Below are 18,170 nucleotides of genomic sequence, written 5' to 3' on the forward strand. Positions count from 1 at the left end.
ACCCCTGTAGTTCTAGCTACTTGAAAGGATGAGGCGGAAGGATTACCTGAGCCTAGCAGGTTGAGGCTGCAGTGGCCATGAGTGCTATCACTGTACTCCAGCATAGGTGACAGAGTAGAACTCTTTGTTTCTCAAAAAAAAGAAAAGCAACTTAAAGGATAGAAACATGTAAGAGAACAGAGGAAGACAGAAACTAAGAAAAATATAAAATCTAATGTCAAATTTTAAATTATAAAAACATATGCTATGAGGAACATCTATATGAAGCAAGAGTGATTTTTTTTTTTTTTTTTTTAAGTCAAGGTATCATTCCATCATCCAGGCTGGAATGTAGTGGCACAATCACAGCCCACTGCAGCCTCGATCACCTGGGCTCAGGCTATCCTTCCACCTCAGGCTCCAGAATAGCTGGGACTATAGGTGTATGCCATCACACCTGGCTAATTTTTTTTTTTTTTTTTGTAAAGATGAGGTCCTGCCATATTGCCTAGGCTGGTCTCAAACTCCCAGGCTCAAACGATCTTCCCACTGGACTGCCTCAAGTGCTAGGATTACAGGCATGAGCCACCATGCCCAGTCCAATAGTGATTTCTAATAATTACCAAATTTTAAAAAGGAAAGTGCAAATGAGCATATATAGATGCTACATTTTATAAGAGAAAATTTTAAAATATCTGCTTATTTTTATAAAAAAGAAACACAAAAGAGCAAAAAACATTAAATTGGTTCCCTTCAAAAGTGGGTAACAGACTGGAACAGATGAAGTGACCCTTCATTAAACTTACCTTTTTTTTAAGACTCAGGTTCTTGCTCTATTGCTCAGGCTAGAGTGCTGTGATGTGATCATAGTTCACTGCAGCCTCCAATTCCTGTACTCAAGTGATCCTTCTGCTCCCACCTCCGAGTAGCTGTGACCACAGGCTAATTTTTTGTTTTTTGTTTTTTTGTAGATAGGGTCTTGCTATGTTACCTAGGTTGGATTCAAACTCCTGGCCTCAAGTGATGCTCCCACCTCAGCCTCCCAAAGTGCTGGGATTACAGGTATGAGTCACAGCACCAGGCTAAACTTACCATTTAATATAGTTTTGACTTTTGGAACCATATTAATGTTGTACTTATTTTTTAAAAATCAGTAAGAATGGGTGGGGAAAAACCCCAAAACGTAAAGCAAACCAGAGCAAAAAAACCTACTTGCATTTCAAACTAATAGCAAACACTGAAGGAAGGGAAGACAGACAACCAGACAAACGAACCAACTGACCTACTGACCGACCAAGAGGCAGGTAGGCAGAACTAATTCAAGTAATTTGTGAACACAGTATTTGACTTTATTCCCTCAATCTTGGGCAGGATAAGGTAGGGCAAGTTTAGGACTGCAAACAAATCCTGAACACTTTCACAGGTTTACTTATTATAGCAGAATGGGGAAAAAAATTCTTTACTTATTTTAGATGTTGTAAGTTTGACTAAAATGTATTGCTGTTACTGTGAAAAAGACAGAAGGCAAGAAAGAACCCTATGGAGATGAGTTGATACTGAAGAATGAGTGTAAAATCATGATTTCTAAATCAGATATGTGCATATGCTTGAATCTATATAAGTAGGTGAGTGTATGTAAGTATGTGAATGTACATGTATATTTCCTATCTCTGTCAACTAAAGGGCTAAGAAGCAATAAGCATAATTAGGGCCAAGATTTTAATGTCTAAGACCATTCCCCAATAAAGGGAAAAAATACTCCTTAGAGAGTGGACCTGATCCCAGGGCAAGAGCTGAGCAGACACAAGATGAACACTGTGCCATGCCACACTTTTAAGAAGAGTTCATAAAATGATAGGGGCATGGCAAAAGAACAAAATAGCCAGCATGATGGGACTCTACTAGCCAAATCAAATATTAAGTACAGTAATGGATTATAAGTCACAGGGAGTGGAGGATGGGGAATGAAAAGGGATTCACTAAAGAAGTCAAATACATAGGAACAAAGAGTAGAAAGGTAGTTGCCAGGGTCTGGCAGATAGGGGAAGAAGTATTTCATCAAAGGGTACAAACAGCTATAAGATGATTAGGTTCTGGACATGTGACTATAGTTAATAATAATATACTACACGCAGTCATGCATCACCTAACAAGGTTTGGTCAACAACAAGCTGCATATATGATGGTGGTACTAGAAAACCATAATGAAGCTAAAAATCTATTGCCTAGGTGCATCCTAGAACAATACATTACTCAAGTGTTTGTGGTGATGTTGGTGTAAACAAATCTGCTGTGGTGCCTGTCATATAAAAGTGTAGCACATATATTATGTAGCACAGGTAATACTTGACAATGATAACAAATGACTATGTTACAAGCTTACGTATTTACTATACTATAAACTACACCATATATTTTTTGTTATTTTAGAGTGTACTCCTACTACTTATAAAAGACAAGAAAGTTCACTGTAAAAAAAGTCTTGCCGGGCTCGGTGGCTCAGCCTGTAATCCCGCGCCTTTGGGAGGCTGAGGTGAGTGGATTGCCTGAGCCCGCAGCTTCAAGACCCACCTGGGCAGCGAGACCTCATCTCTACAATAAACCAAAAAATCAGCCAGGCGTGGTAGCGCATGCCTGTAATTCCATCTACTTGGAAGACTGAGACAGAAGGATCGCCGGAGCCCAGCAGGTTGAGGCTGTGGTGGCCGGAAGCGGCCACTGCACTCCAGTCTGGGCGACAGAGTGAGACTCCAACTCAAAAAAAAAAAAAAAAGTCTTAGGCAGGTCCTTAAGAGATATCCAGAAGCACTGTCATCATAGAAGTGACAGCTCCATGTGTGTTAGTGCTCTTGAAGACCTTCTAGTGGGACAAAATATAGTTGTAGAAGACAATGATATTGATAATCTTGACCCCATGAGGGCCTAGGCTAATATGTGTGAATCTTCATTTTTTTTTTTTTTTGAGTTGGAGTCTCACTCTGTTACCCAGACTGGAGTGCAGTGGCATGCTCCCAGCCACCACAGCCTCAACCTGCTGGGCTCTGGTGATCCTTCCGCCTCAGTCTTCCAAGTAGCTGGAACTACAGGTGCACACTACCACACCTGGCTAACTTTTTTTATTTATTGTGAAGATGACGTCTCGCCAAGTTGCCCAGGCGGGTCTCGAACCTACAGGCTCAGGCAATCCACTCACCTCAGCCTCCCAAAGCACGGGATTACAGGCTGAGCCACCGAGCCTGCCGGATCTTCATTTTTAACCAAAAAAAAAAAGTTTAAACACTAAAAAAAAATTTTAAACAGAAAAAATTTTACAGAATAAGGAAAATATTTTGGTACAGTTACACAATGTGTTTGTGTTTTAAGCAAAGTGTTATTACAGAGACAAAACGTTTAAAAATTAAAACTTTTTATTTATTTATTTTTTTGAGTTGGAGTCTCACTGTTGCCCAGGTTGGAGTGTAGTAGCACGCTCATAGCCACTGCAGCCTCTACCAGCTGGGCTCAGGTGATCCTTCCACCTCAGTTTTCCAAGTAGCTGGAATTACAGGTATGCGCCACCACGCCCAGCTAATTTTTTGATTTACTGTAGAGTTGCCCAGGCTGGTCTCGAATCTATGGGCTCAGGCAATCCTCTCACCTCAGCCTCCCAAAGTGCTGGGATTATAGGCATGAGCCACTGTGCCCAGTCTAAAAAAACTGAAACATTTATAAAGTAAAAAAGGTTACAGTAAGCTAAAGCAACTTACTATTGAAGAAAACTATTTTTTGTAACTTTAGTGTAGCCTAAGTATACAGTGTTTATAAGTCTACAGTAGTGCAGAGTAACATCCCAGGCCTTCACATTCACTCACTGACTCAGAGCAACTTCCAGTCCTGGAAGTTCCATTTATGGTAAGTGCCCTGTACAGGCACACCATTTTTTTACTTCCTTATATTTTTGTTACAAATGCCTACAGTATTCAGTACAGTAACATGCTGTAGCCTATGAACAAAAGGCCTAAGTGTACTGTAGGTACTACCACCTAGGTTTGTGTAAACACACTTTGTACAACAATGAAATTGCCTCATGACACAGTTCTGCCATTAAGCACCCATGATTGTATTACAAAACAGAAAAACAAATGAAATCCCAAAGTATAAACACTCTAAAAAACACACACACACATACACACACAGAGTTTTCTCCCTTTCTCTCTCCCTATCTCTCTGGCTAAGTGTCGAACGGATGTCACTTCTCAAGCTCTTGATTAACCTATGGCTAAGGTTTTCTCATTTAAAGTTTCATTTTCAGCTGGGCTCCATGGCTCAGACTGTAATCCCGCGCCTTTGGGAGGCTGAGGTGAGTGGATTGCCTGAGCCTGAGGGTTCAAGACCCGCCTGGGCATTGAGACCTCATCTCTACAATAAATCAAAAAAATCAGCCAGGCGTGGTAGCGCATGCCCGTAATTCCGGCAACTTGGAAGGCTGTAGTTCCAGCTACTTGGAAGACTGAGGCGGAAGGATCGCCGGAGCCCAGCAGGTCGAGGCTGAGGTGGCTGGAAGCGGCCACTGCACTCCAGTCTGGGCGACATAGTGAGCCTCCAACTCAAAAAAAACAAAATAAAATAAAATAAAAAAATATAAAGTCTCATTTTCTGGGAAATAAGTTAGTTACAGGGAAATATTTTGAAACTTTAAAGGCACTTACACTAAAGAAAATAAAAAGATCAGTAGCACCTTAATTCTCTAACAAATCCTTCCAGAATAAAGTATTAAAGAAAAAAACATAAGAATAAGATCACATAAAGAAAATAATTTACCTTTTGAAGCCTTTTTTACTTAATGGCTTATGTAGAGCAATGATTTAAATGGCTGGTTTGGTATTTAAGTTGAATACTACTCATATAAAAGGAAGATTGATGCTTCTGATTTGGAACAAACACACTGAGGAAATACTAAGACAACTTAAAATTTCAATGCAGGAACACTCTATACCTCACCAGGCAGCCTTTTTTTTTTTTTTGAGTTGGAGTCTCGCTCTGTTGCCCTGACTGGAGTGCAGTGGCCGCTCCCGGCCACCGCAGCCTCGACTTGCTGGGCTCCAGCGATCCTTACGCCTCAGCCTTCCGAGTAGCCGGAATGACAGGCATGCGCTACCACGCCCGGCTGATTTTTTTTTTTATTTATTGTAGAGATGAGGTCTCGCTGCCCAGGCGGGTCTCGAACCCGCGGGCTCAGGCAATCCACTCACCTCAGCCTCCCAAAGGCGCGGGATTACAGGCTGAGCCACCGAGCCCGGCTACCAGTCAGCCTTTTAAAAATACTCTTGCGGGGAGGAGGGGCAGGGAGTGGCAGTAGTCAAAATCTGCCTGGGGAGGGGGGGCACACCTCACCAACAAGGGAAACTGCATGATGAATATTTGTGTACCTCCAGCCTGGGCGACAGACTCCTACTCAAAAAAAACAAAAACAAAACTCTTATTCCTTTTTGTATCCCCAGCACCCAGCACAGTGACAGTCATACAGTATAATACCGAATCAAAACAATACTCAGGCTTAGCCAGCACCTGCTCAGCTTCAACAATTACTAGGATCATGAACCTAGGAGCTGGAAATAAATGGGAGTCAGCGACTTTTATGCTTTCCCTCCTCACCAGACCAATGGCTGGAGTCTCTTGGTTTTTTTCAGGTTTCATATCAATTATTATCTCAGGTTTCTAATGCTCAAGAATACAGTGGATCTCACTTGATGTCTGGATTTCAAGATGGTCAGTGAATCCCCATATACAGCACAATGGCAGCACTATGTAAAACCATTTTGACAGAAAAATAAGCTGTTTCATGAGAGTGGGTTCTAACTGCTAAAGGAAGATACTGTGTGGAAGGAACATTTGTTCTTGGGTGAGATGTGGGAGTACTTGTCCTTTAAAGTCTCTTCAACTTTAAGAATCTGCTTTTAAGTTGACAGCCTATATCAACTCATTCTGTGAAACAAAAAAACCCGAGTTTATAAAACTATAAAACTGCACTTAACGTTAAAACTTCAGATTTATGTAATTATAATGTTCTAAAATAGTCAAATATGTGATCATGATTTATACTGACAAATAAATTATAAATTCAACTGCCCAGAAGCCCAATAGCCAGTGTCATACTGAAGAACAGATGGGAAGAAAAAACAAAGTCCCGAATGTTCCTTAGAGAGTCAGATAAAAGACAGCGCCAGAAGGGTCTAATGTAAAACCACAGGGAAATGATGAAAATATAGGTATAAATATCTGAGAAGCAAAATTGAGAGTGAAGTTATGGTTAGTTTCATCAATGACCTAGCAGAAGTCTTAACTGCAAAACAAGACGGCAAGCATCCCAGGTAAAACACTACCCTCCTCCAAGCATGAGTTATTTAGGCTGGTTATACATACAGACCAATGAATGTCTTGTAAGCATGGAATACAGGCAGCAGCTGAATAAAAAGGTAGAAACCAAACCACAAGCTGGGTTGGCAAGTATATCAGCACACATATGACATCTACAAATAACGCAATGCAGGGAAACTACAGGACATTTCAAAAGCAAAAAACCCAAAAAATAAAACTTGAATTGCCAAATGATCAGTAAAACCTTACCTAGAAAAAAGAGGTACTTAATCCAGATACATTCCAATACAACCTCCCAAAACCTATTTTGACTTTTCTCCACTAGCAAGTGACATTTCACCCTCATCTTTTTTCTGCTGCATGGATTCCCACAGCCAACCGTAAATTCTGATATAAACAACTCCTCTATATTCCTGGTGAGGTGTTAAAGAAAATCCTCATAGCCTGCTTAAGAAGTTAAGGCTCAGCTGGGCACGTGGTGGCTCATGCCTATAATCCCAGCACTTTGGGAGGCTGAGGTGAGAGGATTGCCTGAGCCCACAGATTCAAAACCAGCTTGGGCAACTTGGCGAGACCTTATCTCTACAATAAATCAAAAAAAAAAATTAGCCAGGCATGGTGAGGCATGCCTGTAGTTCCAGCTACTTGGAAGGCTGAGGGAGAAGGATCACCTAAGCCCAGTAGGTCAAGGCTGTGGGGGCCATGAGCGTGCCATTGCACTCCAGCCCAGGCGACAGGGTAAGACTCCATCTCCCAAAAAAAAAAAAAAAAAAAAAAAAGAAGTTAATGCTTTCAAATATGTAGAGGTAGGAAACGGGAAGGGGCAAGACCATATCAGCGACAGTAATGTGAGAAAGATGACCTGAGCAGTCAATAAACTGGTTACACATGTGGAGATTGGGCAAATAAGGAAACATGTGGAATAGAAAATAGATTTCTCAGCCGGGCTCGGTACCTCAGCCTGTAATCCCGCGCCTTTGGGAGGCTGAGGTGAGTGGATTGCCTGAGCCCACGGGTTCGAGACCCGCCTGGGCAACTTGGCGAGACCTCATCTCTACAATAAATCAAAATGAGCTGGGCGTGGTAACGCGCGCCTGTAGTTCCAGCTACTTGGAAGGTTGAGGCGGGAGGATCGCCGGAGCCCAGCAGGTCGAGGCTGCGGTGGCCGGGAGCAGCCACTGCACTCCAGTCTGGGTGACAGAGTGAGACTCCAACTCAAAAAAAAGAAAATAGATTTCTCACTATCTGTGAAGAAAAGTAAAATATGGAAAATGAGAAAGCTACATTAAAATGTTATTTTAGACTAGAAGTATCAGTGTGAACTAATGGTTCTAAATATAGAGGGGACCCAAAAACAACTGGAATTATTTTCTGAGAGCAGGCCCCTTGTACAGGCTTCCCCTACTAGGCACGTGTTCTAGGAACTCATCAGCATTAGTATACCAGTTAGTGTTGTTGGAAGAGGCTGCATTCGGCTTCAGATAATTTTTTTTAGGAGACTGTTTCAACACATTTGCCCATTTCATGATGAGTGATTTATGAGTACATCTGCCCACACCAGAGTGGCTGGTTTTTACCAAAAATGGCAATGACCCCCGTGTCCCACCCTCCCTATTCACCCAATCTTACCCCAAGAGACTTCTGTTTCACCAGACGAAAAAAGTCTTCAAGGGAAACATTTTGCCAATGAGGAAGAAATAAAGCAAAAATCGAAAGAAGCACTAAAAGCCATCAAAATTATTGAGTTCAAACTGTTTGGACCAGCAGAAAAAGTGTCTTGATAGGTGTACTGCACCAAACGAAGAGTATTTTGAAGGTGACTAAAGTTTAAACATGTAAGAATAAATACACAATTTTTTATAAATAAATGTTGGAGTTTTTGGGCCCCCCTCAATACACAGAATGGACTGGGCACAGTGGTTCACACCTATAATCCCAGAACTTTGGGAGGCCAGGGTGAGTGGATTGTTTGAGCCCAGCTTGGACAACATAGCACGCCACCATCTCAAAAAAAAATTTTTTTTTTAATTTTAAAATTTTTTAAATGTCTTAAATCCTTAAATTAAAAATAAAAAATATATACACATATAATGACAAAAAATAGGTATATGCCTCTGTATGTGTGAAAGAGTATATTCATATTTTTACATGTTTCCTAGCTCTGTCTGCTCCAAGAAAGCCTAGAAACAATGACCCCATTTTAGAAATAACCATACCTAGTGACCAGATCTTCATTTCTAAATACCATTCTCTAATAAATAGAAAAAGTAATCCTTGGATAATTGACTCTAGGACTGGGAAAGTATAGGATGAATCTGGAATATCTTAGGATGTCAGTAAGGAAAAGCAAAATGGTGGGACATATCAAAAGCCAGCTTGAAAGAACATCCACTGACCAAATCTATGAAAATCTGAATATCAAACTAATGATACAACTATCATTTATATAAATAACAGCAACAAATACTTGAATAAAACAGAAATCTATGTGCATACTAACATGAATAAATATATAAATATATAAATACACATCTACATTCTTACAAACATGGAGGGGATGAAAAGATCTACTTTACAAAAGAAGTTCAAATACTAATAACTGTAGAAAGAATGCTGTAATTAGAAAATCACATTTGGCAAATCATCATAATAAAATGGGTTCAGTACTTTGGGAGGCTGAGACAAGAGAATCACTTAAGCTCGAGCCTAAGAGTTCAAGACCAGCTTGGTCAACACAGAAAGACTTCATCTCTACAAAGAAAAAAAAAATCAAAAATTAGCCAGACATGGTGGCATTCACCTGTAGTCCCAGCTACTCAGGAGGTAGAGATGGGTGAATCACATGAGCCCAGGCAGTCAAGGCTGCGGTAAGTCAGAATGAGACTCTGACTCCAAAAAAAAAAAAAAAAAAAAATTGGGACAGGAAACAATGCTAACACTAGTGGGTGAAAGTTTGTTGAGGAAAGTCGATGAACCTGAAAAATAATTCTCTTATTCAAGTGATCAGTTAACATCAACAGTAATAGTATAACCTGACTTGTACTACCTGATATGATGCAGTGAGTATAATCTAAATGTAATCATGACAAAGCACTAGACAAACACAAATTGAGGTACATTCTACAACATAACTGGCCTTAACTCTTCAAAGATGTCAAAGCCACGGAAAGACTAGAAAACACAGATACCACGGCAGACTGAAAGAGAGTAGAGACTCGTGATAATGAAATACAAGGAGTGGTTTTGGATTAGATCATGGGTTCTCTGTTTAGAAGACATGGAAATATGTTTATTTTGCTTTACTATGAAGAACATTACTAGGAACACTGGTGAAATCTGAATAGGATCTATGGCGTAGAGGATGAATTACATCAATGTTAGCTCCCTGGTTTTAAAGGGTATTCTGATGGATATTGTGGCAACTGAGTAAAGTGCTCTTGTTTTTAGAAGGTAAAAACTAAGGGGCCATTGCCTTGCTAAACTCTAGTGTGGTCATGTGCTCTCTGAGCTATGGATGTGCCTCCTAGCTTTGGCCCCCTCCCTCTCCTTGGGGAGGTGAATCTGTTCTTTCTCTCCCTCTCACTAATTTACTTTAAATAAACTATATTTTCTAATCTTTAAAAAAAAAAAGGAAGGTACAAACTAAGTTTAGGAGTAATGGGCATAATGTCTGAATTAACTCTCAAATCTCTCTCTCATTAATGAAAGGGAAGCATACTTCACCTCCAGTGGACATTTGGCAACATCAAATGTTGGTTTTAACAACTGGGGAGAAAGGGTGCTACTGGCAACAAGCAGATGAGGCCAGAGGTGCTGCTGAATATCCTTCAAGGTATAGGTCACCCTCCATAACCAAGAATTATTAAGTTCAAAATGTCAATGGTGCTCAGGCTGAGAAACTCCGATAAGTGAGGGAGAAAAACTCTTGCCACTATAAGTCAGGGACTACCACTTGGAAATTAGGCTATTGATGATTTTAAATCTAAACAGATTAGAGAACCAACTCCGGAAAACCCAGACGCTCCCACTGGCTTATCAACTACACAAGGTTTTTTCTATCATAAGGGAGACTGGAATGACCACTGAGAACATTTCCTAAATCCAACTATCTGGTCTTCTCTTTTTTCTCTGGCTATTTGCGGAAAACACTATGTAAAAATTCCTTGGAGAATTAAGTTTCCCACGAATCCTAATTTCTCAAATATAAAACAAATCTATGACATTTATTTAAGCCTTTTCAGGGACTAAAATGTTATATAAATCAATAAAATATTAAGACTACTATGTTAACCTTTACCCATATTACATTTTTCAAATGAGCTTGATCTCATAGTTCTTTGGGTTTTATAAACTAGCAACAATTTTCCTAATTCTCCTCTGACACTATCACACTGCATCCATCAACAGTAAATAGGTCTGCTGTCGACTCAGTTGCTATGACCTGATTTACTTTAGACCAGATAGATCCCTTTGTAATCAGGTCAAGTACATGTACACTGCTGTCTTCTAAGCTATTAACAAAGAAATAACTCCAATATTAAGTTTAAACTAAGTTAAAAAACTGAACACAAATAGGTACAAATGAACTCAACTGAAACTAGAATTAACATAAGCAGACGAGATAAAAATTATTTCAAGAAATTTTTAATACATTACTATGGTTGTTCATCCTTAGTGAAATGTAATCTAAAGACAAAAAGAATTGCAAAGAAATCTTAAACTTCAGACCAGGCGCGGTGGTTCACACCTACAATCCCAGTACTTTGGGAAGCCAAAGTGAGAGAATTGCCTGAGCCCACGGGTTGGAGACCAGCCTGTGTAACCTGGCAAAACTTCATCTCTATAATAAATCAAAAAATTAGCTGGGTATGGTGGCACATGCCTGTAGTCCCAGCTACTTGGAAGGCTGAGGCAGAAGGATCAACCAAGTCTAGTAGGTAGAAGCTGCAGTGGCTGTGAGCATGCCACTGCCCTCCAGCCTGGGCGACAGAGTGAGATCCAACTCAATTAAAAGAAAAAAAAAAAAAAGGAATCTTAAACTTCATTCAGTGTATTTACTGTTCACAGTAATATTGGTATTATAATTTTGATATTTTTGTAAGCTGTGGAATAAAGTAAGCAAAGTACAAAATTCTGTAATGTTATATTTAAAATGACACTATCAATATAAACTCGTGGTTTTTTTTAACACACTTCTTAGCTCTGTTTGATGAAAGAGCCTAGAAGCAATGAAAACATCCAGCACTCAGATCTTGGTTTCTAAGTACTGTCTCCGCAAAAAGAACCCAGGGTCCTTGGAGAAATTATTAAATACATGACTGAAACAGGTGAACTACAAGATAAGCCTGGGTCACCTTACTGTACAGAAGGTAAGGGAAGTACTCAAAGATGATAGGTTATAGCAAAAGGATACAAGAGGCAGCTTGAAATGGTTCAAACTGGCCAAACCTAAAACAACTTCAACATTTTTATAAAAGCCAAAAACAATTCTAATACATTCAATAAACAAACATTATTATTTATTTTTACTGTATATATTTAAGGTATACAAGACAGTGTTTTGATATACATATACATAGTGAAATGATTAATACAAGTAAATTAATATATCTAACACTTTCCATAGCTACCTTTTGGTATGCGGTAAGAGCACCTAAAATCTACTCTTAGCAAATTCTTAATATACATTATGATTTATTAACTATAGTTCTCCTGATGTACATCAGATCTCTACATTTATTCACCCTACATTACTTCAATTCTGTACCCTTTGACCAACATCTCCCCATTTCCTCCTCCTCCCCACCCCTGATAGCCACCATTCTGTGTGTTTCTATGTATTCAACTTTTTTATGGATTTGACGAATGACACCATGCAGTAATATTCTGTGTCTGGTTTAATTTCCGTTAGCATAATTTCAACAAGTAAAAACATTATGTAACATGTAAAAGCTATCCAATCTATAGTGATGAGGAAGTCGGGAGAGAAAGATGGCTGAGGAAAGGAGGGGAAGAGAGGGACGAAGGGTTCTCTTTATAGAATTCCAGTTATTAAATGTGGGAGAAATTAACAATTAGAAAACCTACCATTCTACAACTCAGTGTAATAAGTGATTTAGGCAAAGCTCAACAATGGACACTAAAATGATGAATTAAGACAATAATGAAGAATAGGACATTTACGTGATACCAAACTAGTACTCTGGAGCTAACTTACTAATTAAATGATAAAAGGAAACATGTGCCTTTATTTTGGAGAAAGCTGGTAATTACAACCTTTAACTACATACTCAAACAACATTAAGAGTGATAGCCAAGCATTATGTAGTTTCTGATGTAAAGCAATATACACAATATAACCATTCAAGTATTCTTGCCAAAAACTGTTTAATCTGAATCTAATCAAGCTTCTAGACTTAACTTCCAGCGTCCTATGACACTATACTACTTTAATATAATGAAATAACAAGTTAGATGATCATAAAGAAACAATCATGTAAATTCTGAAAGTACAACATTCTATAAAACAAATATCTTTAAAAAAAAAATCAATCAGTATTGCCTGGTACTGTGGCCCATGCCTGTAATCCCAGCATTCTGAGAGGCCAAGGCAGGAGGACTGCTTGAGCCCAGAAATTCGAGATAAGCCTGGGAAAAATAGCAAGACCTCATCTCTAAAAAACAAAAATAAAAAAATAAACACACACACACACACACACACAAATTAGCTAGCATGGTGGTACACACCTATAGTCCCAACTATTCAGAAGGCTGAGAGGTAGGAGGACCACTTGAACTCAGGAGTCTGAGGCTGCATCAGCCATGATCGTGCCACTGCACTCTAGCCTGGGCAACAAAGCTGGGGCCTGACTCAAAGAAAAAAGAAAAAAATCAGTTCCAAGGGGGGAATTTTTTTTAAAACGAGTTCAAGACTAAAAGAGACATAACAACTAAATAACTATGGTCTGGGAAAAAACATACTAAACAATATTTTGAAGATGAGAAAAACTGAGTACAGCCTGAATATCAGATTGTATCAAAGAATTGTTATTAATTTTATTTTTGTTTTCTTAATCTTAAAGATGTGGGGTACAGCCAGGCTCGGTGGCTCAGTCTGTAATCCCGCGCTTTGAGAGGCTGAGGTGAGTGGATTGACTGAGCCCGCAGGTTCGAGACCCGCCTGGGCAACTTGGCGAGACCTCATCTCTACAATAAATCAAAAAATTAGCCGGACATGGTAGCGCGCGCCTGTAGTTCCAGCTATTGGAAGGCTGAGGCGGAAGCATCGCCGGAGCCCAGCAGTGGCCAGGAGTGGCTACTACACTCCAGTCTGTGTGACAGAGTGAGACTCCAACTAAAAAAAATAATAATAATAATAATAAAAAAGATGTGGGGTATAATTCAGGGTTAGGTATACAAATGTTCATTATGCAGGTACCCTTGTTGATAAGGTGTGCCCCTCCCTCCCCTGGCAATTTCCCTCAACTACCAATCCCATTCTCCTGTTAATTTTCTTAAGTGTTACTATCATATAACCACAGTTAGGTATGAGATTGTCTTTTTAAAGAAATGCTTGCAACTTACAACAACTTACTTTCAAATAAGACAGCACATATTTTTTAATATGATAAATATGTTATATACTACACAAGACATACATATTATAAAACCCAGAGGATAAAGTGAGAAGACTATTGTGTGCAATTATGGCAAAATGTTAACTGAAAAGGCTGGGCATGGTGGCTCATATTTATAAACCCAGCACTTTGGGAGGCCGAGGAGGGAGGGCTGCTTGAGCCCAGAAGTTCAAGACCAGCCTGGGTTAACATACCAAGATATTACCTTACCTCTACAAAAAAAAAAAGAAAAACAGTCAGGCATGGTGAGAGACACACCTGTAGTCCCAGATATCTGGAAGGCTGAGGAGGATCAACTGAGGCCAAGAAACCGCAGCTGCACTGAGCCATGATCGTGCCACTGCACTCTAGTCCAAGTGTCAGAGGGAGGTTCTGACCAAAAAATAAAAAATGTTAACTAGAACTCGATCTAGGAATATGGGTATTCATTGTACTGCCCTTTCACATTTTCAATGTTTTCATAATAAAATGTTAGAAGGAGGAGAATAAAGCAGAATGTTATAGATCAGCAGTTCTCAAAGTGTGGTCCACAGACCCTCCAAAAGACCCACAAGATGCTTTCAGAATGTCTACAAAGGCAAAAACTATTTTCATAATTACAGTAAGAAGTTATTTGCCCTTTTCACTGTGTTAACATTTGTATGAAGAGTGCAAAAGCAAGGTGGGTAAAACTTGTTGATGCCTTTGCATGAATCAAGGGCCTCTGAACTATGCTAGTAAATTCTTCACTGTCATATATTATGTAGTCAAAAAGTAAAATGCCAGTTTCACTTAAAACCCTTAATGAAGGAATAAAAATTATTAATTTTATTAAGTATACCCCTGAATACACTGATTAGTCTGTGTGACAAGTATGCATAAAACACTTCTGCTGCATACAAAGTATACTGATTTATATAAAAGAAAAAAGCACTAAGTTGTGCACTAGCTACTTTTTTCTGGATCATTCTTTATTTGAAAAACTGACAAACTATAAGACATTTCCTCTAACATGATCAAAGTGCATCTTTTGCTGCAAGTTGTTTTCCTTTAATTATTTGCTTCCAATAAAAAAAAAGTGAACTCTCAAGGAAGAAACTACGATTTTAACTTATATCTAACACTTTGAACCTGATGGGCTTCCCAATACTTATCAACTTATCTGAGGTTGGCAGTAATATTAATGCAATTTTTTGATACTCCATAACATAATGTGTTAGCATTTGAAAAACCGGCATAACTCAGTGTAAGCCATATTTTTCAAATGACTAAAGTAAGATGTCACAAAATATGTATGGGCAAATACTAACGCAAAATGCAAGGCAGAGCAACAGATTTTAATGTAATAGTATAAAAGGTTACTGGCATGGTTCTGACAGCAAAAAAAAGGAATATATGATGTTATGGAAATGAATACACACTATACAAACTAAAAGCCTCACCTAAGCATCCAGGAGTACAAAAATATAGCACAATTACTTTGAAAAGATCACCAATGGGCTCTTTATACAGATTTCAAAAAGAAAAAAAAAGGCCATAAAAATGAACATATTTATTTTTTAGTTACTTAAAAACAACTCAATCTACAAGGTGTTGAAGTTGGGTGCCATGGCTCATGCCTATAATTCCAGCAACTAGGGAGTCCCAGGCAAGAGAACTACTTGAGCCCAAGAGTTTGAGACCAGCCTAGACAACATAACAAGATCTCATCTCTGCAAAAAATCCAAAAATTAGCTGGGCATGGCGGCACACAGCTGTAGTTCCAGCTACTCGGGAGGCTGAGGTGAAAGGGTCGCCTAAGTCCAGGAGGTTGAGGTTGTGGAAAGCTATGATCATGCCACTGCACTCTAGCCTGGGTGACAGAGTGAGATCCCAATTCAAAAAAAGAAAAAAAGAGCCGGGCTCAGTGGCTCAGCCTGTAATCCCGCGCTTTGGGAGGCTTAGGTGAGTGAGTGGATTGCCTGAGCCCATGGGTTCGAGACCTGCCTGGGCAAATTGGCGAGACCTTATCTCTACAATAAATAAAAAATTTAGCCGGGCATGGTAGCGCGTGCCTGTAGTGCCAGCTACTTGGAATGCTGAGGTGGAAGGATCGCTGGAGCCCAGCAGGTCCAGTCTGGGTGACAGAGTGAGACTCCAACTCAAAAAAAAAAAGAAAAAAAGTGTTGACAACCTCTAACTGTAACTTTCAATAACAAAACACTACAGTAGACTATTTAAGTAGAGGAATTATTTTTTTACAAAAATGTCAAGTCAAACAAATCATTCTCAATACCTATGCTGGACCATGCCAGCATAAAAATGTCACTGTACCTGGTCCCAAAGTCTTTTTATTAACCCCACCAGAAACTGCACCCATTGAATAATAACTCCCTTTTGGTGTTTTCCCACCATTAGTTAAAACAATTCTATTTTCTGTCACCAGGAACGTACTTTTTCTGAGTAGCTTACATTAATAGAACCATATAATATTACAGAATGCTTAAGAATGAAGTTGAACCCTAACCTTACCTATACAGAAATTAATTCAAAATAGCTCAAAGAACCAAACATGCCGGGCTCGGTGGCTCAGCCTGTAATCCCACACCTTTGGGAGGCTGAGGTGAGTGAACTGCCTGAGCCCGCGGGTTCGAGACCCGCCTGGGCAACTTGGCGAGACCTCATCTCTACAATAAATCAAAAAATTAGCCGGGCGTGGTAGCGCGTGCCTGTAGTTCCAGCTACTTGGAAGGCTGAGGTGGAAGGATCGCCAGAGCCCAGCAGGTTGAGGCTGCGGTGGCCAGGAGCGGCCACTGCACTCCAGTCTGGGTGACAGAGTGAGACTCCAACTCAAAAAAAAATTTTTTTAAAAAGACCTAACACTATAAAAGTTTTAGGGAAAAAAACAGGGGAAAAGCTACATGACACTGAATTTGGCAACAGTTTCTTGGATATAACACTAAAACCACTGGCAACAAAAGAAAAAAAAAAGTTGGGGACCAAAGGCAGACCCAAACCTTACCTGTAACACTTGTATACCTAATCCTGAATTGTACCCCACATCTTTAAAATATATATATATATATATATAAAAGATAAACTAGACTTCATCAAAGTTAAAAACTTTTTTGCATCAAAGGATAATATCAAGAAAGTGAATAACAACCAAAATGGAAGAAAATATTTACAAATCACATAACTGATCAAGGATTAATATACAGAATATAAAAAATACTCCTACAACTCAACAACTAAAAACTCAATTCAAAACTGAGCAAGGAACTTAAACAGACATTTCTCCAAAGATATACAAAATAGCCAATAAGCATATAAAAAGATGCTTAACATTACTAATCATTAGGGAAATGTAAATCAAACCACAATAAGATACCACTTATCATCCATTAGGATAGTTATTATCAAAAGAAAAAAAACAAAAAATGATGTCGGCAAATCCATATGAGGATTTGAAGAAACTGGACTCATACATTGCTGGTGACAATATAAAATGTGCATATACCCTTGAAAACAGTTTGGCAGGTCCTCAAAAAGTTACTGACCTACCATATGACCCAGGAAATCCTCTCCTAGGTATCAAAAGAACTCAAAGCAGACTCAAACAGATATATTTGTATGCCAACATTCATAGCCGCATTACTTACAATAGTCAAAAGCTGAAAACAATCAGTGTCCATCTTTAGATAAATAAACAAAATGTGAGAGATATGTGTACGTTTCTATGAATATCTTACACACAATGGAGTATTATTCAGCCATAAAAAAGAATGAAATTTTGACATATGCTAAAACATAGATGGACCTTAGAATCATTATGCTTAGTGAAAGAAGTCAGACACAGAAGGATAAATATTACATGATTCTATATTACTCAGAAAAAGCACATTCCTGGAGATAGAAAACAGAATACTGTTTACTAATGGTGAGGAAAGAGAAAAAAGGGAATTATTGTTTAATGGGTACAGTTTCTGTTGGGCATAAAAAGGAGGCCGGGTGCGGTGGTTCAGGAGGTCCAGGCAAGATGACTGCCTGAGCCCAGGAGTTTGAGACTAGCCTGGGCAACATGACAAGACCTCATCTTTACAATAAATTAAAAAAAATTAGCCAGGCATGGTAGCACACACTGTAGACCCAGCTACTTGGAAGGCTGAAGCGGAAGGAACACCTGAGCCCAAAAAGTCGAGGCTGTGGTGGCCATAATCGTGCCACTGCACTCCAGCC

General features: G+C 39.2%; 1 protein-coding gene across 2 annotated transcripts in view; it reads right to left on the reverse strand.

The window, feature by feature from the left end:
* Positions 1–18,170, reverse strand: part of WAPL (WAPL cohesin release factor) — an 84,113-nt gene that overhangs the window by 38,566 nt on the left and 27,377 nt on the right. The window lies entirely within an intron of this gene.

The sequence above is a fragment of the Carlito syrichta genome, unplaced genomic scaffold (genome assembly GCF_000164805.1).
Source record: "Carlito syrichta isolate Samal-C Ts95f unplaced genomic scaffold, Tarsius_syrichta-2.0.1 Scaffold304516, whole genome shotgun sequence".
NCBI classification, from domain to species: Eukaryota; Metazoa; Chordata; class Mammalia; order Primates; family Tarsiidae; genus Carlito; species Carlito syrichta.